Consider the following 26255-nt stretch of genomic DNA (forward strand, 5'->3'; position numbering starts at 1 on the left):
GGGATTTTAAAAGTTTAAATATCAATAAAAATAATAATAAATAACTTTCACTTTATTGCGAAATATGTCCGCGTCTCTTCCGTGTAATCTGACGGATGAATAAAAATATATTCTTTATGTCACAGGCAACTTTCTCTGCATGGAAAAATAATATTATTTTTTATTATTTTGATTTTTTAATCAACCAAAGCACCAGTGAACAGTACACGTTCCCGAGTCCCAGTATTACCACAGACACAGAGAGCTCTTTGTCTTTTAATAAAATAGCAATAATAGTAATAGTAATTGCGATGCGACGAGCGGAAGAAACTTTAGAGAAATAATAAAGAGATGGGCACGTCAACTCTTTACTTCTTTGACCGCAGAGTTAAGATTATGTCGATAGTTAAAGAGCATCACTGCTAGCAGCTATTGATATTGTCAGGGATAAATATTAATATATTTGTATTCAAAGGTTCATCATCCGTCCTACTTATTCAATAAGACATTTTCATCTGAAACATCACTTTTTATATTTTAAACTTAAATAATAATAATAATTATTATTATTATTTTCATTATTATTACAAACGGAAGAAAGTTTAAAGTTAGATTCGTCAACTCTCTTTTGACCGCAAGAAGTTTCGATTGTGTTGGGACTAGAGAGCAATTGGTATTGGCACATATGTGTACATACAGCGGATCCACGTGTGTATGGGTATATATGGGTATAATAGTCGTGTCGAGATCGAGAGCCGCGAGTTAGATAAGACAGTCGATAAGGGGCCATTTGAAAATGGGCCACTTATCCAATAAAACGTGCCCTCGTTGATAAATCTCGCACGTAGATACGTCGTGAGATGTGTGGGTGGTTAGACGGAGAAAAGGTATAAGTATATAAGCAAGATCTTATGGTACTGGTGTATTCTACGGTAGATCTCATTTTCTAGACTTGAGACGTTGAGACGTTGAGCGAGTGGAAACTCTGCGGATTTCGATGAAGCTTTTCCCACTGGTTGGTAACCAAACTCAAGCTCGGCTCTTCAGCTTCTGCTATGCTTGTTCATCTTCTTCTCACTCAGTACTTTAGCCAAGGTATTCCGGCCCTATTCTCTTTCTCTCAATATTCCCGCAGTATGAAAGCTTACTTACCAACACAACGAGCCCCAACGAGTTTTAGTTTGCTACTTTAACGTCAAACTAAACTTAATTGCTTCTATCAGAACGAAAATGTTTGCGGAAAGAAGATAAATCTTAGCGGGTTAAATCAAACATTGAATTTATCTTGGTAATATGTTTTTTATTACTTTTGCTTTTACCGGATGGATAATACACTATCATCAATTACTAATTTTACAGGTTTTATTTCAACTTTAATTTATCTATTACCGTATAATATTTTCTTTTAAAATTTAAATTAATATTTACGTTTTTTGTTTGTTGTTTCACACTGACTAAATTCAATTATTGTATGGAATGTCAAAAATTTAATACTGCAAATGGAAATAGTTAAAAAAGTTTGAAATAGATGAAATAATTGAATCGTTCACGTGGATTATTTTAAAAATGGAATTTTCTTTTTTTTAACGCGCTGGTTTAAATTAAATTAAATGCGTACGGAAAAAATAAAGTAAAAATATCCAGTGACATTTTATACAAATAACGTTATCTCTTTTACAAAATAAAATAGCAAAAAAATAAAATAAAAAAAAAAAAAAAAAAGAACCTGACAACTTTTTTTGCAAACTCATTCTATCTGTACTTGTCATTGTAAAAAACAACAGAACAAAATAACAAAACTTTTTAAATTATTTACACGACGATTTTGTTTGTGTATGTCGGGGAAAAAAATAACAAAATGCATTACATTTTTTACACCTGTCTAATGAAAAAAAATGATTAAAATTCTAGCAGACAATGAGAGAAAAATTTTTATATAAAATAACAAAAAGCTCAATCCATTTTTTTAATCAATTTCCTCTTCTCTGTTCATTCATCAAACTAGGCTTCATAAATAAAGTACTTTGACTATAAAACGTTAATCAAAATCAAACTGGGCGGAGAATACAACCATCATAACAATAATAATAAATAACAATAATAACCCAAAAAAAAAAAAAAAAAAAAAAAAAAAAGAGAAAGAAATCTAAAGCTTTCGTTAAAATCGCTCAGGGCAAAATTACATCGAGAAAATTTATTCGTTCGATTCGGCTCGTAATTTGCGTCGCTCGCAAGTGTACTCCCGATTGCTCCACACTCTTACATACACATACACATATGTACACCTATATACCAAAATAGTACTGTATATAGAGAGGAGCGTGCAGAGTTTCAATTGGGCTGGCAACAATGAGAGAAATAAAGACGCAGGAAGGTAGCGGACGTGATATCGGTTGCGTGGGAGCGAGACGTCGCGATTCGGATTCAGGTTCAGGGGGGTAGCCAACAGCTGGACTCTATCGACGACGATCGGACGTGACTCAAGCATAGAAATCGAGTAACGAGCTACCTCACCCCCTCGCCCTCCGTCTGGATCCCCGGCGGCTATTATTAATGATTCGCGGTCTCAACAGCGTTAGTTCGCGGAAGTCGCGCGCCCATAATAATCATCGGTTGAAAACATTCAGCTGGCAAAGCGCAGTAAACTATTCAGCAGAGAATAGAGGATAGACGAGCACGTGCGATTCATCACCAATAACTAACAATCGACATACTCCACCCTATACACCTAATTGTCATACACGCTAAATAATTGTACTTGTAATGTATACTGTTCACTGTTTAATGTGTAATCCAATATAAATAACGAATGCGTGCTTGAATTATTAGGAAATAGTATATTACAACACCATAAATTCCACTTTACATCCTTTATCATAAACATAAACAATAATAATTGGTTCAATGTTAAAACACGCGTTATTGTTATTATTATTATTATTAGTACATTTAAAATAGAGATATAATAATTGCAAATTTATGTATCGGTGAATAAACACTTGACAATGATCAATTTATTTAAGTACATAAATACAGGCATAACAATAATAACAGTAAAATAATATACGAATACGAATATTACTTTGTTACTAGCATTATTATGTTGTGAAGAATGTCATCCTGTTGCGAGTAGAGTTGAGAATCGAGAGTTGGTTTGATCAAAAGTGGAAGCCCTTGAATTGTCAATGCTTGTTCCATTATCTCGTCTCGATGAATGTTATACATATACATTCAATACGTACAATGTACAATGTACAATATACAATATCATGTAGTAGCTGCTTCTAGTTATTATATTTTATTATATGATACGCCATATTATATTAGTACTAGCGGAGATAGAGAAGCAGCAAAACTATTCGTAGGTGAGTTAACGGTGAGAATCCTCGAAACATCATTCATTGTCCCCGGGAATCGAAAATGGAAAATTTAGTTGGTGTATACATCGATTTGCACCTTTCGTGACAGATTTAGGTATAAGGTCACATCGCGTCACTTATAATGTATAGTGTTTTTGGGCATTTATAAGTTTTTACGCTGCCCGTCTCTCGGTTCGAATCGGATTGAAAGCTTTTTGCTGGTGGATTAGATAAAAATGTTGTTGTATTTTTTTTTTGTTTTAGTTCTCGTTCTGTTTCGTTCGAACGGACGCGATTTATAACGATAAACAAAATTTACGAGAGTGATAAAAATGAAGAAATGATTAATGGGTGCATAAAGAAACAAAATTTGCGTGAGTAGACTTTTGGTGTAGATCGCAGTGTATAGAGTAAATAGTAAATAGTAATAGTTATAACTCGTACAGGCGGTGTAATATAACACACCAGTTGTAAATGGGAATTGGTTGTTTTTATCGGTCTGATGTCACCGTATAAATGTCTGCCGAGTGGTTTTATATAAATATACATTTGTATCTGTAAGGATGTATAAGTACCAGAGTAGAGTGTGAGAAAAAGAGGACAGAGATGAAGAAAATGGTGGTGGCGACTATTGAAATTCAGTGGCCCCGACTGAATTTTAAATTACCTCGAATTATCTTAATAAGGATCCGGCATTCTGAGCCCATCTTCGTTACTCTCGTTATGTTTCCACTCTGTTCTCCATTTATTCTCCTCTCGGATTCATCTACATCTATATGTCTATATCTATAAAAAGTCAACTGACGAAGCTGCTGCAGAAGAAGAGTAAGGTGCTTGTGTTCGAGAGATACCCAGAGAAAGAAGGAGAGAGGAATAAGAGAAGAGAGAAGAGAGAGCCAATTGCTGTATGAAGGCAATCGCGACTCGCTTTCATGTTTCTCGATTTGTATGCATTGAATTCAAAACAATGTTGGATTTTAAACGAGAATGAAAATATATACATATATATATTATTATATTGCGATGGATAAAGTATAAGAGGGACACTGTCGTAGTATGGAGGAACAAGAAATCAAATGTTTATAATATACCGTGTTTTATTGACGGGATTTTCCTGTTAAGAATAATTCTATTCATTTTATCTCTCTTATATTTTATACATTATTTTTACTTGTTATGTTCTCGTGAATTATTTTACCTTTTTTTTTACCAACCATTGATTAAACTTTAAATATTCATTATATCAGTGTGATTCAAAATTTATTCAAAAATTCAAGTGTTTTCTGAATTTTTATGCTTTTAATGCAACGGAAACATCCATTTTTAATTTGATTTATTATTTTTTTAACATGAAAGCACTCAATTTGATTTTCCGGGCTTCAATAATTGATATAAATGTACTCAGCTTTAAAATTTGATCAACCCGAATGTTTCTCAATTTATTGAAATTATAAATTGACGACATTATGTATTAATATAAAGAAAATGTCACGGATATTTCGATATTGCTGGAGTTGGATCAAATAATTTATCATCTCGAAGATCTTTGCCAGCCCGTAATTATTTAACTTTATTCCAAGGAAGTTATTGATTAAAGATTTCACTTTGAGGAAAATGATTAAAATAATTGATACAATTCTATTTAAAATAACGAGTGGAATTAAAATATTAACGGACGTATTTGACGTGCACAAGATATACGAGGGAATAAATCAAGATGTCTTAGTGCACATCCGGTAGTCGAAGTTTAATTGATTATATAGGGAGATTGACAGGCGAATGACAAGTTAAACCGTGGATAGGAAATCCATCGCATCGTCACTCCTTATAATGCACTATATTTTGCTCTACTTGCTCAAAATAAGTCTACAGTTGATGTTGAATGCCCAATGAAAAATTACCCCTTGCTCCATTTACGTCAGTGAATTGCACTTTAAAAAATAATAAGAATAATTCCATGAGCAATTAATCATGTGCCAATCATTCATGAAGGCATTACTATCCATTTATTTATTTATTTATTATTTATTGATAATATTTTTTGCGGTGTGTTGAACGTTGAGTTGTTAGGGCTGACGTGTTGTGTTTTTACATATAACACAATATTAACGGGGACTTTCCATTCCATTTGCACATCAATTATCTGGACGACGAGCGGTGAGGGTGGTTATCATACATCAAACGGCATTACAAGCCCTACTACAAAATGGAATAGAATGGATCCTACAGCCTATACTACAACTAAATGTATTGCGCAAACCAGCTACACTAGTCACATTAATGACGGTATAGATCACTCATTTATCATTCGGAGCCCATGTCGTCGACGTAAGCAGATGACGTTATATTTTATTATTATTATTATAGTTGAATCTATCTCTATATCTATATCTGCTGCGAGATACAACAGCTACTGATTCACTCTCCCGTAATATAATACAAACAATCTGATCGATCACCGGAAATAACTTTATCGTATTACTAAATCACTCGATGCGAGCCCACTTCAAAGTGGATTAGATGTGATATAAATAAAATCTCAAAATTCCACTTTTTTTTTTCTCAAAAAAAAAATATAAATATAAATATAAACGTCAAATTTAATTTTAGACGTCTGGCAAGAAAAGCTTTATTAAAATATTTCGGAGAAATTTATATTTATTTTATTCCAGGGAAATATAACCTTAATAATTTTTTGAAATATTTTTATCATAAATATTTCTTGCCTTAAAATTAAAATTATTTTTGATTTCTATCCTCTTATCTGTATAATTATCTTTAACGACAAAGTTCCTTAAAGTGTTTTTTCTTTAAACACTTTCTCTTAAAAGAAATTCAACGTAATAATAACAATTATTTTTAATATTCAATTTTTCAAATTTTTTTTAATTAAAATTTTCTCTCTTTTACTTTTTTAGTTACTCTTAACAATTTGAATTTACTGAATCGTTAAATTGCCGTTAAATTTTAATTGAAAAAAATAAAAAACAATTTTATTTTTGTTTGACAAAAAAATAAAAATAACAACGTTATAATTTTAGCAAAAAAAAAACGCTGGAAGGTTAAAAAATACATCCGACAGAAGCGTGTGCGATAAATATTTTAATTGATCCGATAAATTCTGTCAAAATTAGTGGAATATAAGTTTTTTTGATAAAACTGAAACAAAGTTGAGAACGTGACATCTCGGAGAAAGAGTAGAGTTAAGTTGTAAAGATATGTGGAGGAAAAAAGCGTTAAAAAATATTGGAAAGTCATCGAAGAGACGGCACACACTTTTCATGTCCACGTCAGACTCGCGGGGCAAAGACGAAGTAATAGTATATGGCCGAGAGTGAGAAATAGATAAGAGGAAAAAGGAAAGAGGGATGAGACAAGTCACAAGTCGCGAATCTACCGAAGAATATAAAATAAAAAAGGAAATGGGTAAAGTGAAGCTCTCGAGTATAATATGAAAAGTTGGCTGTGTCTATATGTATAATATCTTTTCCTCCTTCAGCCCGGGCCTCAGCCCATCGGTACCGACACCAGGCGCCTTTAATTCAATCCCCGTGGATGACGTATGGCTCGACCGTGTGACAGCCTGATATCGTCTACTTCCTTCCATTTCCCACTTGTCGTCACACATCGAGAGGACGACTACTCTAGTGAGGATCATCCCAACACAGACACAACCCCCTCCTCTTCCTCCTCTTCCTCCTCTTCCTCCTCCTCCTCCTCCTCTTCCTCCTCCGTCATCCTTTCGTACTCCCTTTCCGCACGATTTCCTTTATACGAATTTTCCATCCCTCGAGTTCATTATTTTTATCTGCCGGTTACTGACCTGTGGATCTCACAGTTCTATTATTCAACTCAATGAAAAGGATTTAAATTAAAGAGTAAGTGAGAAAAGAGAAAAAAAAAGCTTTCAAATAGAACTATTTTTGTAAATAAAATTTTTATTAATTCTGATGCTCTTATATATTTATTCTCTTACGTATATATTTTTATTATCATTTATAATTCAGTAGTGCCTGAAGTCGGGCTAAAATTTCAATAAAGTGACACCAATCCCAGAAAATGTATGAATACATATAAAAATAAAACCAAAAATAAAGCTAAATAATGAATAGAGTAGAAGGAAAATAGAAAAAAGACAGCAGAGCTAAAAGGGCAGGATAATTTAACGGACGTATCGATCGATATTTATTGAATATACATCTATATATCTATATCCAGAGGACATAGGACACAGGGTGGAGGGTGGAGGGTGTAGATGTGTATGCCCCCTCTCGCTTATTCTCTTCCTCTTTTACTTTCCGGGTAATGCGACCCGGGTAAATTTATTCAGCGCTCCGGGGCTCCATGGAAAAAGAGGATAAAGAAACGACAACAGAGGATAAAGAGTGACACGGATGGGAGTAAAAAAATAGTACGTCCCGTAGGGAACGATATTCGTAGACCCGTCGAACCCGAACGATCGTGTTATCGTCGTTATCTCGTCTCCGGTAACGAGTTTCGCGAGATAAAGATAAAGTCTGCCGGGCTTTTTTCATCCTGCCTCTTCTTTACTTGGCTCTGCTTGAGCCTGATATCTCTACGAACCTACTCTTTAAACTCTTTCGACGCTCCACACTCCTGCAGCCCGACAATGGGCTCTCATTAATCGCAATACTCACGATAATTGTCACCGGAAAAAGCTCACGTCGCTCTAAATAAATAACGACTAATATAATCCGGTAGTTGAAAAAAAACTCAATAAATATTCTTCATACATACGTATATATATACATGTAAGAGTGTATTTTTAGCTGCACCAGAGAGACTAATTTATTTTTATCTTCTTCCGAGAGACAATTAAAAGTAACGGTTGAACGGATTCTTTGGATTGCTGAGCGGACGTTGCATTTCCAGGCGTAAAACCCCGGTTTTGTGATACTATTACGGTCTATAAGGACTAAAGAGGCTACTCGAGATCCCGCGGTGCGAATGTGAAGGTAGTGTGAATGCAGAACAACATTAATATCAACAGAACGACAAAGCAGCAGAATAAGCTTTGCTAAACATTGCAGAGTAATACAATGTCTAGTTGGTCTGTGATGTTCTGTTGTGCTCTACATAGTAGAGCAAACTAAACACTGTACACCGTTGGTGTGACTACTGGTTGGTACAGTCTACAGTGGAGCACCGAAAGCTCGGAGGGAGGTGTTACGGCCGCAAAATTAAACTTGGTCCGAGGACGATAAATTGTTAGATGTCCTGTGCAGTCACTGAGGATATAAGAGCTATCGTATATATGATACAACTATACAGCTTTGGCTTAAATATATATCCAAGCGCACCTCAGGGGACTCCGGGGCTGCCGGGCTGCTCTATATATTTGCCAACGTTTATTTTAAATATATATATATATATATATATCCTTATAATATAATATAATATAATAGCAGAGGCTGAGCTAAAACGACAGTCTACGGTATAAAGATTACAATGTGTAGTAGGTTATTCATGCTAGAGCTAAGAAACAGTTTAAAGCCGCGTTAAAATCCACATGATATACATTGCTGGAAAAAAAAAAACCACCCGAGGGCTGTAAAAATTCACGGCTCCTGTTCTTGTTTCTCCGAGCTCCTTGTTTTTACAACTAAACTAAACTAAACTGGGGAGTAAATGAAATATCGTGGGAGATACTAACGCGGTAGGGCTTTCGGATATACTACACATTTTTTGTTCACCCGTGAGATAAATGCTGGTTAATTGCGTGCTGCGAGATATCACGCGGCATTATATGCGTGGTGTGTCTATGAATATTTATGTTTGTATTTTTTATTCTTGTTATTTTTTTGTTATTGTTATTATTTTACGTATGTTTGTGTGTTTATGTATAGTTATGGGAGACGCGGAAAATGGTAATAAAAAATAATATACTAAATAAATAAAAGAATTTACAATTCATAGATGATGATTGTTAAAAAAAATGCCGAGTGTTTTTCAGGTTGTTTTGCACGTGATTTAAAGTACTGGGATCGGTGAATAATAAATAAATAAACATCAACATTGGTACAGTATGAAACTGGAGTTTTGCTGAGCTGATAGTAGAAATTCTACAGATGAAAGAGAAAAATATAAAATGAATGATACATGCATGCAATGTAGATGTGTGCTTGTGTAGATGGAAAGTGGATACATATGTAACATACGGTATCACACATTGAAATATATATATGTGTAAGTGGATACTGGACGACGGTGGAATATTTTTATGCGTCCTACACGCCTGCACCTGTTCGCTTTGGTTTACTCGGACAACCAAGTAAGAGTGGCTGTGGTCGCTGTCGCTGATGGTGAGGCAATAAAACAAACTCGAGTTTGTTGTTGGTTAGCTCAACTGAAAATGTTAATGCGAATAAGAAGCGGTTGAGTCACACAGTGTACGAGTTGATGCTCGGATGGGAGTTATACGTTAAGAAAGTTTACTCAAACTCTGACGTGAACTCGAATAGAAGTTAAGTCCAAGTCCGTGAATGAGCGTAATGATGACAGCAGGTTGTTGTAAAATAATTTAGCTTTAAAAATACCGTAAGTTAAATAACGAAGGAAGAAAAAAAAATAATAATTGGACGGAGAAATGAAGATATTAATTAGAAAAAGGAGGAACTAAAGTTAAAACAATAGTAATGGAGAGACGAGAGACAATAAATAAAGGTGGAAAATATTGCATTGATTTGCTGTGGATAATTGCGCGTTTTATTATCGTAATTATTGAGCGTGCGAATTCCTGGGGCTCGGAGAAAGCTTTAGAGCACTATTCATTGGAATAGAGAGGCTGGTTTGAGGAAGAAAAATGAGGGGAAAAATGGATTAAAAAAGGCGACCGGATGCCAACTAAGAGGAATGCTGTGTGTATTCATTTGGAATCGGTGGTTATTTTTTCCCGTAGCTGGTGCTGGTGGCTGCTATGCAGCTCGGTCTCATGCCGAGAACTGGAGAACTGGAGAAATAAGAGGATGCCGGTACCGTTAGAGGGAATCAAGTCTATCGCGAGAGCTCGTTAGAGTTGAGGCCGAGCAACAATCTTCGAGAATCTTTAAAAGAACACTCGAGTTTCCGCGAGTGGAGACTCTGTAGTCACTTCTACAGCCAGCTCTTTCGTTATTTTATCGAGAATAAGAATGAGAATGAGAATTGTTTATATAGATAGAGGTTTTTTAAACGAGAGAACCGTTCGCAAGGAGATTCGAGGTTCACACAACCAACGGGATAATAGCAAGGCATTTGGAAAAATGGAACGAAAATATTTTTATTTTTATTATAATTTCAATTAGTTTTAGGAAAAAAATAAAGTAATAGTTGAAAAAGAAATTTAAGATAAAAGGTAAAATAAATCTTTTCTCTGTCGAATTCAATTCGATTCTATTCTATCAATAATTAATTTTCGATTTATGGCTCAATGAAAGTGACCTAGCCGAAGGATATTATTTAAAGTTCTTTATTTGTTTTCTCTTCAGTGTCTCCATAATAAATTTCAATGGTTTAATATATATTTTAAATCGCTTTAATTCAAATTTAAATTCCATTGGAATATCGGAAAAACATTTTATTAACTGATAGCAAAAGCGAGAGGCATTAAGAATTCAAAATAGATTTAAGAAACATTAATGATAATAATAAAATGTGGTAATGACGGTGATGTCCGGGTATTTAATAAAATATAATAGAAAAAAAAATAGGGGATGAAACCAGAAGTATCAGCCAGGTTTTTCAGAGTCCATTTGACCTCAACGAATCAAGTTCTGTTCGGAATAGAACGAATCCGGTGTACCGGATCCGGACAACAACTGGAAGTTGGAAAAAATCTAAAAAGTTTAAAAAAGGTTCAGAGAGAAGAGAGAAGAAGAAAAAGATAGAAGAAGAAAAGGGAAAAAGCATTATCTGTCTCTGGAGGACCGCAAAACTCGGATTTCACGAGTTCTCAGAGACTACCAAGAATGACAAAAGTGCCGCGATAAATCTTAAAGTTGATTTTTTTGTTCGCTAAAGAATAATTTCCCCAGTCGCGCGAATGCTTCGCAATTAGAGGTAGGCAACTCGCCCGTTAGAATTTTCTCTCCTTTCTTTTTCTGTCTCTCTCTCTCTATATATATATATATATTTAATAATATAAGAAGAAAGAAACGGGATAGGATTGGTGAGGAGCCGTTGGTTGGAAAAAAGTTCAGCCAGGAGCGCGTGACAAACTTATTCGCAGCATCTCTTTTCTCTACTCAGTGCATTCTCCGACTTAGAGTTATAATACCTTACACTGTAGACTTTTACTGTACAGTACTGTACTGTACTGCGTATATACCGCGTAAACGTCGAAAAGGAGAAGTACATCAAGTTTAAAAATAAGAAAAGTATACTACAGTTGGAAATCTTTCGCATCCTCTTACCTTTCTGCATGAAATTTGAATAAGAAAGGAGTAGCAAGTAATAACGTCGTTGCTTTTTCTTTCCACTCAGTGCCTTTTTATTTAAATATATATATCTATATATCAGTGAGTTTCCAAGAGCAAAAGAAAAACCTCAAGGAAATATATAATAATATATATATATATATATATATATATATATATATATATATATATATATATATATATATATATATATATATATATATATATATATATATATATATGTCACTGATAAATATATAAAGCTTTAAAGAATACCGAATTGTGAATAAGTAACAAAAGATTTTCTATTTTCATTCCCATTATATTTTTCCGATATGTACTTGATAAATTTAACTTACTGGAATTTCCGGTACCAACTCACTTCTTTTTCCGTTCTTTATTCTACTTTTTCCAGTGAATTTCATACTCTAAACCGTGAAGTAATGTATTTAATCGAGAAAAAGTACTTAAATTTAACCATCAAATCGGTCGTGTGAGTACGTCAGCTTCGATAAATTATTTCTATTTCATTTTATTTCTTTTTTTTTTCTTTTTTTAGATTAAACATATACAAGACATGTCGATCGATCGATACATCTATATAAATTCTTATCGTTTGGAACTCCAGGCAAGAGTCAACGTTGCATATTCATAGAAAAACATTTCGCACAAACGTGCGCTCGTGCCGATGGCAATTTCAATACATATAACATATAACATGTATATATTATTCCATTTCGTTTTAACACCGGCAAGTAATACATGCACGCGAGCACATGGCAAATGCCAATTGTAACCTGCTCCAAAATAAATACCATTTACATTGAAAATTCAAATGTACATATACAAATGCACGAACTGTTCTCTGATAGTAGTAACAGATACCGTACTATCAAAATTCAATGGCTATTGTTTTTATAAATTTAACCGATAAAATTTATTCAACAATATTTTATGTAAAAAATCTTTTGCAATTTTTGATTTTTAAATAATTATTATTATTTTTTAACATTAGAAATTAGATAAATAATTTATTAACTGTTAAAAAATATTTATTAATAGTTAATAAATTCTTCAATCATTGTAACATTAATACTGACTTTTTTTCTTAAGTAAATAAATATTAATGTCTGTACTTTATTCCCATCTATCTACACATGTCATTATCATTATAATAACAATAATTATCATTATTATTGTTGTTGTAACCACAGGATTTTATTAGGGCGCAAAGAACCTGCTGTTGAACCTGCGTGAACTTTGCAAAGTAACCAATGCAAGAGAAGTAGAGAATAAGAAGTAGAGGTAAGAGCCGTTACGCTCGGTTTACGTCTTTCCCTCTCGCATGATCAGGCAACTTCCGGTCCCGTACCTTGTACCTTCTATCCTCTATGCACTCTCTGAAAAACTGTTTAGTTAGAATGTATGTGTGTATGCACATATGTAGAGAGTTAAGACGCCTAACGGTGCAGTTTGCCTACGTGGATTCATTCCTCTTTACTTAAAATACCTCCAAGTTGTATCGAGTCCGAGCTGAGGAGTATGCAGAGGATACCGAGGTAAGAATTCGATAGGATAAGTAGAGACCCACACGATTGAGTTTCACGCTGCACTTCACAACAAAAAGCCTCGGGGTAACTGGCATAACTTTCACCTACCCATCGATAATTCACATTGTCATAAAATAATTTTATCAAAACACATTCACAGCAATAATAATAATTTTTTTTTTATAAAAAAGAAGAGAGGTCAACGGGTTGTATCGCGTGGCATACACTCGTATTTAGTCAACTATTAAGAGTCCGGAGATTGCGGGCACGGATCTCGTAAAAATAAAAAAAATATATAATATAATATAATATAAAAAAGGGGTCGGGGGTCTTAGTACGTAGATAAAGCGGACGGTGTACTCGTTAGTCGAGCGGAAGCCCGCGTAATGTCGGGGAATAAGGTGAGTCGTATTTTGAAAGGTAGGTTCACATGATGCAAGCACAGTTCAGGTAGAAAAAAGTCGAGTGAGGAGCTAAGACTAGACGAGCGTGCGGTATAGAGACCACGATGGGAAAAAAAAATAATAAATAAAGACGAGGGGATAAAGAACACGAGGTGCAGGGGACTAAATAATTTGAGGGCGCCTCGGGTCGTCTCCTCACAAGAAATGTTGCGGCCAGCCCGGATAAAAGCCGCTTTGAAAAATCATGAATGGTGTAAGCGATTTTCCTCTACACCACACACTCATTTTTTCTAGTCGTAAGTTTTCTACGATGTATAGACTCGCTAAGGAGCTTTTTTACTTTTTACTACAACAAACTATTACCCGGCGACTTGTGATTGTTGAAATATTTATTAGCTCTGGTGAATGACTCTATTGTCATCTTCATAAATAATACGTGCATTTATTTCTGCTACATTTCGCTTATTTTCAGAGCTCTGCTCTGTCCTCTGGGTCTATTCTCAAATACGCGGAAGCGGAAATAAAAAGGAATAAGGGAAAAATAACAGCGAGCTCGACAATAGTTTGGCTTACAGTAATAGCGGACGGAAAAGAAACCTCGAAATATTTTTCTTTAATCTTACGAAAATAAATCGAGGGAATTCATTGACTTTAATGCTTCCATTCGGAAAGAAGAAGAATTATTATTTGGGTCTATTGGTCAGTTGATAAAAGATATGTCTTACACGATGTTATGGGTTAGAAAAACAACTTATATACTCTCTAAACATGAATTGGTGAAAATTCACTTCAATAAGTGAATATTGACTATTTCCAAGTGCCAATCGTACCACTGGTTTAAACCAGTAGTACGATTGACACTTGGAAATAGTTAATATTCACTTATTCAAGTGAATTTTCACTAATTCATGTTTAGAGAGTATATCTTTCGATCTTTATATCTTGATTGTTGACAATTGGATCCAGGAGACATCAGTTGCCAATTTAGTGGAATAATAAAAAGAAAAGCAGCTTTACCCTTTTATTTCAACCGTACTTTGTCTAATATATATTTCATTCCTCTTCTTACGATATAATAGAGAATGTTGCCTCAGCGAAAACTTGCAATATCGTCTTTAACCGACACCAACTTGTGTGTTTGTATTATATAGTGCAATATAGATGCATGTTATGTTAAAAGAAAGAAAGAGTGCACTAGAGAAAAAAAATAATAGACCGTCACCGTCACTCTCAAAGTCTCCAGGGGTTTTTACAAATTTATTCATAACCCGTCCGGTGTGGTTGCTGGTTGGCTTTATGGTTGATGCTAGAAGGAAGATGGTAGCGGGCGGTAAACGCTGCTAGTGGGAAAATCTTTAACCTGTCGAAAGAATCAACGACCTGCACGTAAGAATCGACCTCATAAAATATTTAATAAAGTTATTATGGTAGATACCCGGTTTTTAAATCCTTAATATTCAACAAAAAGCTCTATTAAGATGAAAAGAAAAAATATATCAAGTACAGCGGATTAAAATAGGTTAGATAGTTTTTAATATAACACGACTTATTGTATTTTTTAAAATAATTTAACTTTTTTTAAGGCTTAAATATTTCTTCATTAAAATATAAACCTGGTCATATTTTTTTATTTATTTATTTAATAAAACTTTGGTCCCTAAAGCTCCCCGAGGACTCATATGTCTCTAAGGAAGATTGAGGAAAGGACAAAAATAAAAGCACCTCTGGTCACATTTTCCACCCTTTTGAGTCATGGTAAGTTGTTTTTTTAAATTTATCAAAATATTCTTTTTAATACTCTGAAAATTATTGTCACAAAAAGTGAAAAATTAAACAAACTATTTATTTGAAAAATAAAGTTTGCTGACGGAAAAGTCTTAAAAAGTTTCCAAAGTCACTGACATAATGAACTTTTATTATTATTATTATTATTATGATATTATGTAACCTCTGGCACTTTGGAGCTTGTAAAAGTAAGAAAGAACCTTGAAAATTTAAATATTTGTAAATTCAAACTTTAAGAATTCAAAAGTTTGGTTAAACAGACGATTGTACGTGCTTTATTTTAAGAAATTCAAGCTCCTGCAATCGGCATCTAAATATGTAAATCGATAAGCCTTGAATAGTTTTATGTCTTTTCTAAATTTCTGTACTTTACACTGAAAAATTATGACCGTGGAATTATCAACGGAAGAATTTAAAAAATTTTTCCTACTCAATAGACTTTAAAATAACTTTTTCACAGATGTTAGGAAAAAAATACCAAATTTCATATGAACTGAGTTTATAAAAATACTAAACAGAACTGAACCGGATAAAAGTAGTTTGAGAAAATATTTATCTAACGAAAAAAAAAACATCTCCTTTCCGCTAAGAGTAAGAGAGCTTTTAATTTTAATCGGTATTCTATTCGTTTATCTTTTCGGTTTAAAAGCAGTTGGATTGGTATGGATAAATAAACTGGCATGCAGTTGTTTGTAAAACGTAGTGCAAAATCTAACGCGGTTTTTTCGTACTCTCGAGTAATACCATCGGCATTGTATAAATATATAGATATATTTACGTTTAGGATACAAACGGAGCTCTAACTCTAGCTCAGTACTCCAGTGACTAGACAGGCTAGTTTATTACCCACGTGGCAATGGTTCACTTCCATTGGTATTGCTTCTACTTCGAGTTCTAGTTAAACTTTTGAGTATGTGTATGTGTTATGTGTACAACACAACTATTTTAAAGCTCTTTTATTTATTTCATTCTCACTTACAGCCAACCCACTTCTTTCTTCGTTTATTCCCGTCTATATCTCGCCTCTGAATTTTGTGTATGTTGATACCAGTCATATAAAATACCCAGAGCTATAATTCCATATATACAATGTGCGAACGTGGCTGGTTGTTTTGGTAGCGGTTATTTTGGCCCTCGCGAAAACACTTGACTTTTAAATCTTAAAGATCCAATGACGACGCCTTTTTCGAGTACCGCTAAAACTAATATAATATAATATAAATCCAGACGTTTTGCGCAAGATCTTAAATATATTTTTACGCTGTTAAATAAATATTCAGCTGCAATAAGTAAATCTGTGTGTGTTTTTGATTTCAAAAACACAAAACGCGGTCATGATACATAAACATGCAATATATACCTATTTACATTTTTAAAATATAAATATTTTATTAATTGAAATTTATTTATTTAAATAAATATAAACGTTTGATGTGGTATAAATTACACTGAATAATTTATATCATTTTCACTACTTGGCTCGTTATATAAATATTTAAATGAATATCATATAGTAATTTTGAAAGCAATTTTAATGAAAATCAATATTTATATTTATATATTTGTACATTGGATATACTAGATTTATATTTAATTAAACATACTTGACAGCAATACTGTAAATATATATTTTATTTATCGTAATTCTATCAAGATAAAAATCAGGACTGCAGTAACTTGTTTTTGAAAGTTTTCTCAAATAAATACTATCAATTCAGTTCCCACAAAAATAAATAAACTCTTTGAATTAACATTTTATGTCAGTAAAATAAAATAATAATTTTAGAGAATTTTAGTTTTATTTAAAGCAATATTTTTTCTTTCATGTAATATTATTATATTACACGAAACAAATTTTTCTTGAGGGTTTTTTTCTTATTACTTTTCCCGAGCACTTTAACAAATGATGTATAAATAAAAGTTAATTTGATGAAAAATAATCTTGTAAAATTACTGGAGGTGATATGGCGCAGAAAGGAGGAAAGGATAAAACTAAAACTTAAAATAAACAGGAGTTTAAAAAAAGGGAATTACATTGGACAGTGCTGTCAAGAATGCGATTGGCTGGGAGTAAAAGCTCCTCTTTGGTCGTTGTCGGGCGAAGCTTTTTCAGTTTTTCCGAGATAGCGCCGCGGCAACGACCGAGAAGACGACAACCAAACAAGAGGATATTTGAGTATACACAAGAAGCTAAAAAATAAATAAAAAATAGTGATAGCAGAGAAGAGAGCTGGAGAAGAGCATCGCCGAGCAGGAGCTGAACAAGTTGAAAAGTCGGTTCACGTTTGCAGTTCATTGGCGTCGGCCACGTACGTTTCCACGTTTTCTTAAGCTCTCCTCTACTACATACTACATACTACATACTATACTACATAGTACATAGCAGAGAAAAGAACGGTTGCTCCTCCGTCTGCACACGACTACTCGTTTGTTTCTAGAATTCCGACGGGGTCGCACGCGATGAAGAGTCAGGGGGTGAACTATTTTTCTCATTACTTTTATTTTTCTCCCATCTTCTATCTTCTATCTTCTATCCTCCGGTTCTTATTCCTTGCCACCAATAGAAAAGATCGAGGTTTCTTCGCACCACCGACGACCGCGTAACTGCATTTCGTATAATAACGGGAGCGTCGTGCCCAGCACGGGAAAGACACCCATCAGCCTTCAACTACTAAAAGTATATGAGATAAATAAAAAAATAAAATTTTTGAATCAAAAATTTGCTCCAGCTTTTTTTTAATTAAATATTTATTTATTAATATCAAGTCGATTTAAATTTGTAACGCAAGATCGAACCCCGTAGACTTATAACCCACAATCCTACACCTCCTGCTCAGATCGTTAAGTCTCTGAGCAATTTCCGGTCACGAATTTCATAGTCTCGCTCTCTTTCACCTAAATGCTTTTCTTGCACTCTTTTAAAATTACTTTTTATTTCAATTCGACTGTTTTACTTCGTTTTAAACTTCTATTATTATTATTATTATTATTATTATTATTATTATAAAAAATATTGCTCTTATTATGATTATTATTAGCTATTTCTTGCTCCTGCATATCCGCAGAGACAAAAGTGAGCGGCTGTCATGCAATCAAACGGGAAACGAATAGAACCGTCTGATTGATTTAGAACGAAAAAAGTTTATTTATGTTTTATTTTATTATATTTTATTTTATACTAATCCGTATGGTAATACTTGTACAAATAAATTTATATTGATGTATACGGTCGGTGCAGCCGGGAGTGACAGTTAAAAAATATTATTTAGTTTTAGTACGAGTAGAAATTAGAGTGACATGCGATGATATCTATACAACCTTTTACTTTAACACAAATCAGATGACATAAAATCGATTAATAATTACTATGGTCTGTATATATAATACATAAAGAGATAGATATATATATATATATATAGAGAGAGAGAAGTAGACGCGAGGGTATGCATCAAGAGTCGTTGTCCTCCCGTTATTATTGGTGTTTGCACTTACCCGGGCAATTATAAAACTGACCGAACAGCTCTCATGGAGGCTAAATATACAATACAACTAGCGAAAATGTCCCCCGGGATCTAATTTATAAATGTATTTTGTACGAATATTTGCTGCGACGATATCTTTAAAATAATTAATCTAAAGTCAAAAGCTCTTTGATAAATACACGAGCTCTATCTCCGAAAGCAATTACGCGGGTTGTGATTTATTTAAATAAATATTTAATATTGCTAGATACTAATAAGCATAATGTCAAAAAAGAAAATTCAAGCGCAGGGCAAATATTTATAAATTTAAAAGAGCAAGTCGATGAAAATTAATAGGTATTATAATATTATTTATGTAACTTGTCTAGAATGGCGATTTTTTATTAATAGTAGAGATGCGACATTTGCCTGGGGCTTGTGACGCTTCTCGCAAAAACGAGTGTAAAGTTTGACGTATGTAAGTGCCTGAAGCGGATTTTAATTACACCAACTTTTAAAGAAACGTCACAGCCCTTAGGCAAATGTCGTTAAATTGAGAGTGTCTAAATCGGTAGTTTGTATAAGACAAAAAGATTAATAAATATTTATTCTAAAGTATCAACAATTTATGATGTGTTTATTTTTATTTTATTTGAAGAATAATTTAAAAATTAACCAGTGACGTTAGCCGAGTCGTCTAAGGCGCATCGCCTATAGAGAACTCGGACTAACTTACCGGCCAGGGGTGGGTTCGAATCCCCCAAGCTGGTCTTAGAAACCAACTTGGTTGATATTCGGCCCTTGCCGCGTAGGTTAAGATTTTCCACAACCCAAAAAGACCCCAACGTACCACTCCCAACAGTTAAAGTCGGCGATATGACCACAGCAGTTAAAACCGACTCTAAATAATAATTAATAAAAAAAAAAATAGTATATTACACACCTAGGGAAGTAAAGTAAGAAATGTCTCAGATCACATGTAATTGTTGACCGAGGCGAAGCCGAGGTCGATAAACATGTGATCTGAGGCTTTCTTATTTACTTCCCGTGGAGTGTATACTATTTTTTTGCTCGACGAAGGCAGAAAAGGGCAACTTCGTTTAGCGCAGCGGGCTGAAAGTTGACGCTTTCTGCCCGTCGAGCAAAAAAAATTTTTTTTAATTGATCAATTAAAATATTATTAATAATTGAAAGCCATAAAGCATAATTGATTGAATAATTTTCTCTATTACGGTTTCAAAATAATTATTAATAAAAGCTTTTTGATGTATAATATTCAAATGGATTTTAGCTTAAAAAATAATTACACAGCATTCAATTCATTAAAATAAATGCAATTAAACATATTTAAAATGAATATTGATAAATGAAAAAGCTTATATATGTAATGATAATACATGTCCGAATATAAAAGCATGGAGGATATAATTCATGGTGGTTTATGATATCCAGGGTGTATAGCAGTAAAGTGAGGTCTTAAGTTGATTTGATAGGATCACAAGGAGAGAATAAAATATCAGGATAAACAAGAAAATAAAAGTGGAATAAATTGGATTGGCAATATCTATATTGAAGCCAGGGCGGCTATCTCGCCGACACGTTTATTTTCCGCCCTACAAAACTACTAATACAAAATGGAGAGCAACACTTTGATGACTATATATCATGATCTATCTTTCATCCCACCCTCTTACTGTTCCTCCACTTCGTCCCAGACGATAACTATCCGGGATCCAGTGGATAGTGGTTGGTAGCATTTATATTCCAGTGGTAGAAACGTTCCAATGCTCTTTGTCACGGCATCAAAGAGACATCACTCAAAGGATGAGTGCAAAGAAAAATCTCAACACGGTCTCCATTATAGCCCCGCGTGCTGGAGTTTGAGTTGGCGGTCGGCAAAACCCTGAAAGCCAACGAGCAATTTTTCTTCTTTGCCGCTACACGCCAGTATATTACGATACAGACCAAACCACGCTCGTACATTCATATATATATAACACAATCACCCCCGTCCTCCCTTGTAAATACATATAATACACACACGTATGTGGTGTACACCAGACACAATAAACAACTGTAAAAAGCACACAGTCTTGCTCGCGTTTATATTCTCGAGCATCATTTGCTCCACAAGAGAGCAATAACGTAAAAAGTCGAAAGGTAAAAACTTCGGTGGTGGGACTCCCTATTCTCTATCCTTTATCTATCTGTTTCTCCAGCAGCAGCATTGGCAACCAACACCCACCAACTACTGCACTCAAGCACACACTCTTAGTCGCGTTTTTCATCCTCTCTGTTCCCTTTACTTTGCTTTCCCATTTAGTATATGGTACACGGGTGTAAACTACTACACCCAGCACATGTACATCGGAATATCGCGGTTCGATGTGCGCCTCGCCATTCTGGAGCACACACCAGCCAGCCTCGAGTTCGGGGAGCTCTCTATCGCATCTCTCAGGCTCTCGGCTCTTGGCTCTCCGCATTAAGTGTATACTAAACATAAAGGGGACGACAACGACGACAACTAAGGCTACAAGATGACGATACAACACGAGAGGGTTGAGCGATGTGAAGAGTACTTTCTTCTCTCTCTCTCTCTCTCTCTCTCTCTTACTTCAAGAGAACTTCCTTTGGTAATTCTCGCACCCGTTAATGGAACATCGAGTCTTGGATCTCTTGACTTTGTCGTTTGACGCTCCAGGCACTACCACCGTCTCTTCAGAAGCATCCTCCTCCTTTCACTCCTACTCCTCCTTCTCTTACTTCTACTCATCGACATACATTTAGTATGACTAAATTAACTCGAGACTTTAATTATTTAGCAAAGCTTTTCCAAGCCTCGTTTGTAATTATTGCGCTTTATATACTTTAAAATGTAATAGTATAATTACATACTCGTTTTTCTTTCATCAGTCTACAATCGTTTGAGTAATCAATGGTTTATTACAACCATTGCTTTATTGTTTATTTTATTGCTGCCAATTTAATAAGGAAAAAATTTAATATTCTCAAATTATTTAAAATCAAATCATGGAAATATTAAAAAGTGTTCAAGTAAAATTTTTTTATTCATTTTCTATTCAAGAACTTCAATAAATATTAATAAATAAATTTATTAAATAATTAAATGTTCAAATTTATTAACAATTAATGAAGCTCATTAAATATTAACAAATCCTTGTTTAAGTGCATAAGGGTGGTATTTAATTGAACGGATCAAATTGTGCTGCGCTGATAAACAATAAAGAACCCAACGAGTGTAAAATATACACCCTTGGTACTTCTACACTGGTAATGCCGCCGTGCTGGCTCTATGACGATGATGAAAGGCCCCGGGTACACGTAATGGCGGTGAGAGAAAATGAAGTCTCGAATACAGAATGGAAGATAGAGGCTAGAATAGTGCTAGCTAAGATTTCCATTCTGTTTAACCGTACTATACTAGCAGTACTATGGATATGGAATATGCACTCTGGTCTCTCAGCTCCGTATCTACCTTTAACTTGCAGCATGTATTACATATACACACATGTGCATACAGTTATAGTTGTTCTGGAGGAACTTTGTCCCCGGGGTCGGACCCGGGTAATAAAACGAGGAGTCTGGAAATGCAACCGTAAAAAGGACTTTATCGTCCACGCGAGGACACCCAATCCCAGCACACATACTCTGTTTTACGTATGAATAGTTAACTATTTATTCTACTATTTTTGGACTTTAATTTTCTGTCTACTTTAACCTTGTGGGACGTATCTTCGGACCATTTAATGAGGTTTCAGAATTCGCGAAATAATAAACCAAAAAAGTATCTTTTAAAACGGCATCTCGTTAATATTTTATTGCTACGCTTTTATAATTTTGAGCTTTGATCATTTTTATTTCGAAATGATGGACAATTTTGTATTTTACTATTTGTATTTACATTAATATTAATATACGAGAGTACACAAATCTGATAACGGTAAACACAATCAAAGGACATGAAAAAACATAAATAAATAAAAAAAAAAAAAAAAAAAAAGATAATTTAAATATTAAAATATTAAAAAATAAAAATGTCTTGATATTTTAAATGTCAAAGATAAACTAGTGGATGGTTATTATGACATATCATTAAAATGTCAGTACAGCAGAGCTCGGGGAATATGGATCAGCGACAATACGACTAAAATATATGTATAACGTAGGTTAATATTATAGTATAATTTGAAATAATATGTATGTAACAAAAAATCACGTCTGCACGTGGTAGTATAATTAGTCAATAAATTTTGGGTACAGTTCTGCAGCACAAGTAGTGCAATAAGTGGAGTTGAGGGCGCTCGTGAAATATCCATAGGCAATAGTACGACCTAAACCGTATCACGATTAATCGAGTCATTGAGCTCGCACTAACGAGCACGAACCTCGTTGTTTGTAGATGTATATATGTGTATCCATGGTATCAGCATATTGTCGTCAGAGAAATACCGACCATAAAGTACCGCGCAATCGCGAGTTAAGTGTTGGCGAACGACTTTTGCTTCTGGGTAGTAACCTTTTCTATCTTTCTATGTATTCTTTGTAAATATATGTACAAACACATTATATATATATATATATATTTTTATAAGAGTGTTTCACCCTCGACCATCAGCCACAGGGCTGTATCGATGCACACAGCTTCAGTTGACTGGTAAGGAGAAAATAATGGCGGTGCGATATCAAGAGCAGAGTATAGACCGCGATAAAAAATAAAAAGACCACCAAGAAAAGTACAAGAAGGAGAAGTATAAGGTGGCGAAGGAAGAAAGCTCTGGATATTTGCACGACGGGACTTATGAGCAACATAAATTTAGTTTCTTGCTTACGTACTTACTTTTTTCTCAACAGGTCACCGAGGGGTGTATTTCATGCACTTTCCCAGCCCACCATTCGGAAAATTCTTCCACAGCTTCTTCTTCTGCTGCTGAAATAACAAAACAACACAACATAAATAAATATTTATGTACAGTGAATGTAAATACATATAATTTATTAGTTGTAAAATTTGTGGGTATTTATAGTTTGAGTTTGAGCTTGAGTTTATAGAGGTAGCTCCTCTCAGTTGGTTTACGAATGGGAAACATATTACTCCATACTGGATGTGGTTTATGACAAGTAATACCCGAATATTAGAACGCATTGCAGCTATCAAGGTTGAGTTGAGGCAAGTGTTTATATGCACACCCGCACGCAGCCACCGAAATTACAAACGTCATTTCCTGACCGGCTGTAACGTTCAACCAATGATTGATGTCCCCATAATACTTACATATATGTATATCGCGGAGTGTGGTCGGGCTGTTTTAGCGACAAATGTTTTGGTGAACCGTCCACCCAGTGTATCACTTCCACATCCATATTCTACACCTACCATCGCTGACCGTTCGACCGATTGCGTCACGTATTAAGCCCCGCAATTAGCTAAAGAGACGTCACATTTATAATTATAAAAGTGTCTTCAATTCTCCGATGCTCTGTTCGGTGTTTAATTTGTGGTTAGTGAAATATAGTTTGAATTACCATAATAACAAAAATAACTCTAAATCATTGTTATTAATGTACATTTGTGTGTAATTTATAACATATGGAGATAGAGAATGTTTTTTTAATTTTTTTTTTTTTTTATTACGCAAAGTGTTTCACGCTCAATCGATCACCTGAGCATTTAATCTTGGGTCTCAAGGCCCCGAAATTAAAACCGTCACGATCGAGAGCGGAGATGAGGTGAAAAAATAAAATAAAATATATATAATAAAGAGGCCTTGAGTCAATCGATCACACGAGAGCTCTGAATAAAAATATGGTTAGAACGGGTTGAGGTTTTACATTTGAACCAACCATTTAAAGTTAAATCTCGCGGCGTTCCACTATCACACTCGCGCTACGCTCAATAGGTATTTTTCTCTTATGTATATATATATATATATATATATATATATATATATATATATATATATGTATATAAGTGTACTCTGGATAAATATACCCGTCTATGCATGTAGACACAGCGTGAGTACTCTACCATTAGTTTCTGGAGAGAAGGGCGTTCACTGTAATTTCGCAGCTTATCACGCGAAGGCACACATTGCATCTTGCAAGACAAACGACGTCTTAGCTTTTCCGTCAGTCTTGCATTCCTTTCGAAGCCAAATACGAGCACACAAAGTCGAAAATAAAATGAAATACAAAGTACAGAAGAGAAGAATAAAATACCTGCAAGGTTCTTTGGCGCCTTGAGGCGTATCGAGAGCACTTTCGATAAATCGGTGGGCAACTCACGAGGTTTTTCCCTTAGAAGAGATAACTACAAGAGAAACATCTTACTGCGGCTTTATCTGACTCTTATTCGTATTCTTGTATCGTTTATAAGTTGTTTTGTTTTTAAATCCTCTCTGACTGAGATTGCATTCATTAGAATCGAATTTATACCTTTTGTAAAAGGGCCGCTAAGAATGTAGAACGCTTTCTCTTGTATATACTCAAATGTGGAATAACTCAACGAAAAATATACACTGATAAACAGTCATTTCCTCAGATTTTAGTCACTAGAATAGATAATCGCTTATCAGCATTATTTCCTGGGAATAGGAGTAGAGGATAGACAAAAATATGTCTGTGTATCTTGAATTATATCTTTAGAAAAATAAAAAAAAAAAAAAAGAAAAGATGTGACGGTAAAAATAAAGCGCGGGTAAGATAAGACCATAAATTTTCCGTGCTCCCCCCCTGTTCCCTTGGTATGGTATAGTAATATCGTAGCGTCTTAGCTGCTGGTATTTACTCGAGAATCCTGGGAATTCGTTCGAACGTGCCTGACAAAGGGACTCGAGCATTATCGAGGAGCTGGAAAAGCAGAGGGCGCCACCCGTGATGCACCAGCTAAGCCAAAGAAGGACAACGAAGAGTAAAGACGCCAGAGACCAAGAAGACGAACAAGTTTAGAATAATTTATAAGGATAATAACAACGAAAGCAACAAAAATAGAGCCCTACCTGTTATTCTATTACTCTTCTCTCCTCTTAACTCAATCCACTATTGCTTTAATGCTAATACTTTATGGTTATACACTGCTGCAGAGTACCTGCTGCTGCTGCTGCTGCAGTACATATTTATTATTTATTTTATTATATTTTACTTTGTATAATGTATACAGCGTACGGCTGAATTTATTTAAGAAGGAATAGAATGCCAGAGTACGCACGTTCTCACAGTATTAAATCCTCCTTGCAGGTCACCTCATGAATCACAATTCAATCTCGGAATAAATTTGGCTAATTTA

The 26255-nt window shown here is 34.4% G+C and overlaps 1 protein-coding gene across 5 annotated transcripts in view; it reads right to left on the reverse strand.

Moving 5' to 3' along the window:
• The window catches only part of LOC123268271 (semaphorin-1A-like), a 96339-nt gene that overhangs the window by 55402 nt on the left and 14682 nt on the right, over positions 1-26255 (reverse strand). For 2 of the 5 annotated variants that reach the window (XM_044733219.1, XM_044733215.1), the window contains exon 2: positions 23811-23900. The gene's annotated coding sequence lies outside the window, so the exon portion shown is untranslated. Of the gene's footprint in view, positions 1-23806; positions 23901-26057; positions 26067-26255 lie in introns of all 5 variants that reach the window. The other 3 variants (XM_044733216.1, XM_044733218.1, XM_044733217.1) reach the window with 3 other exon arrangements.

This window comes from Cotesia glomerata, linkage group LG7 (genome assembly GCF_020080835.1).
Source record: "Cotesia glomerata isolate CgM1 linkage group LG7, MPM_Cglom_v2.3, whole genome shotgun sequence".
NCBI lineage: Eukaryota > Metazoa > Arthropoda > Insecta > Hymenoptera > Braconidae > Cotesia > Cotesia glomerata.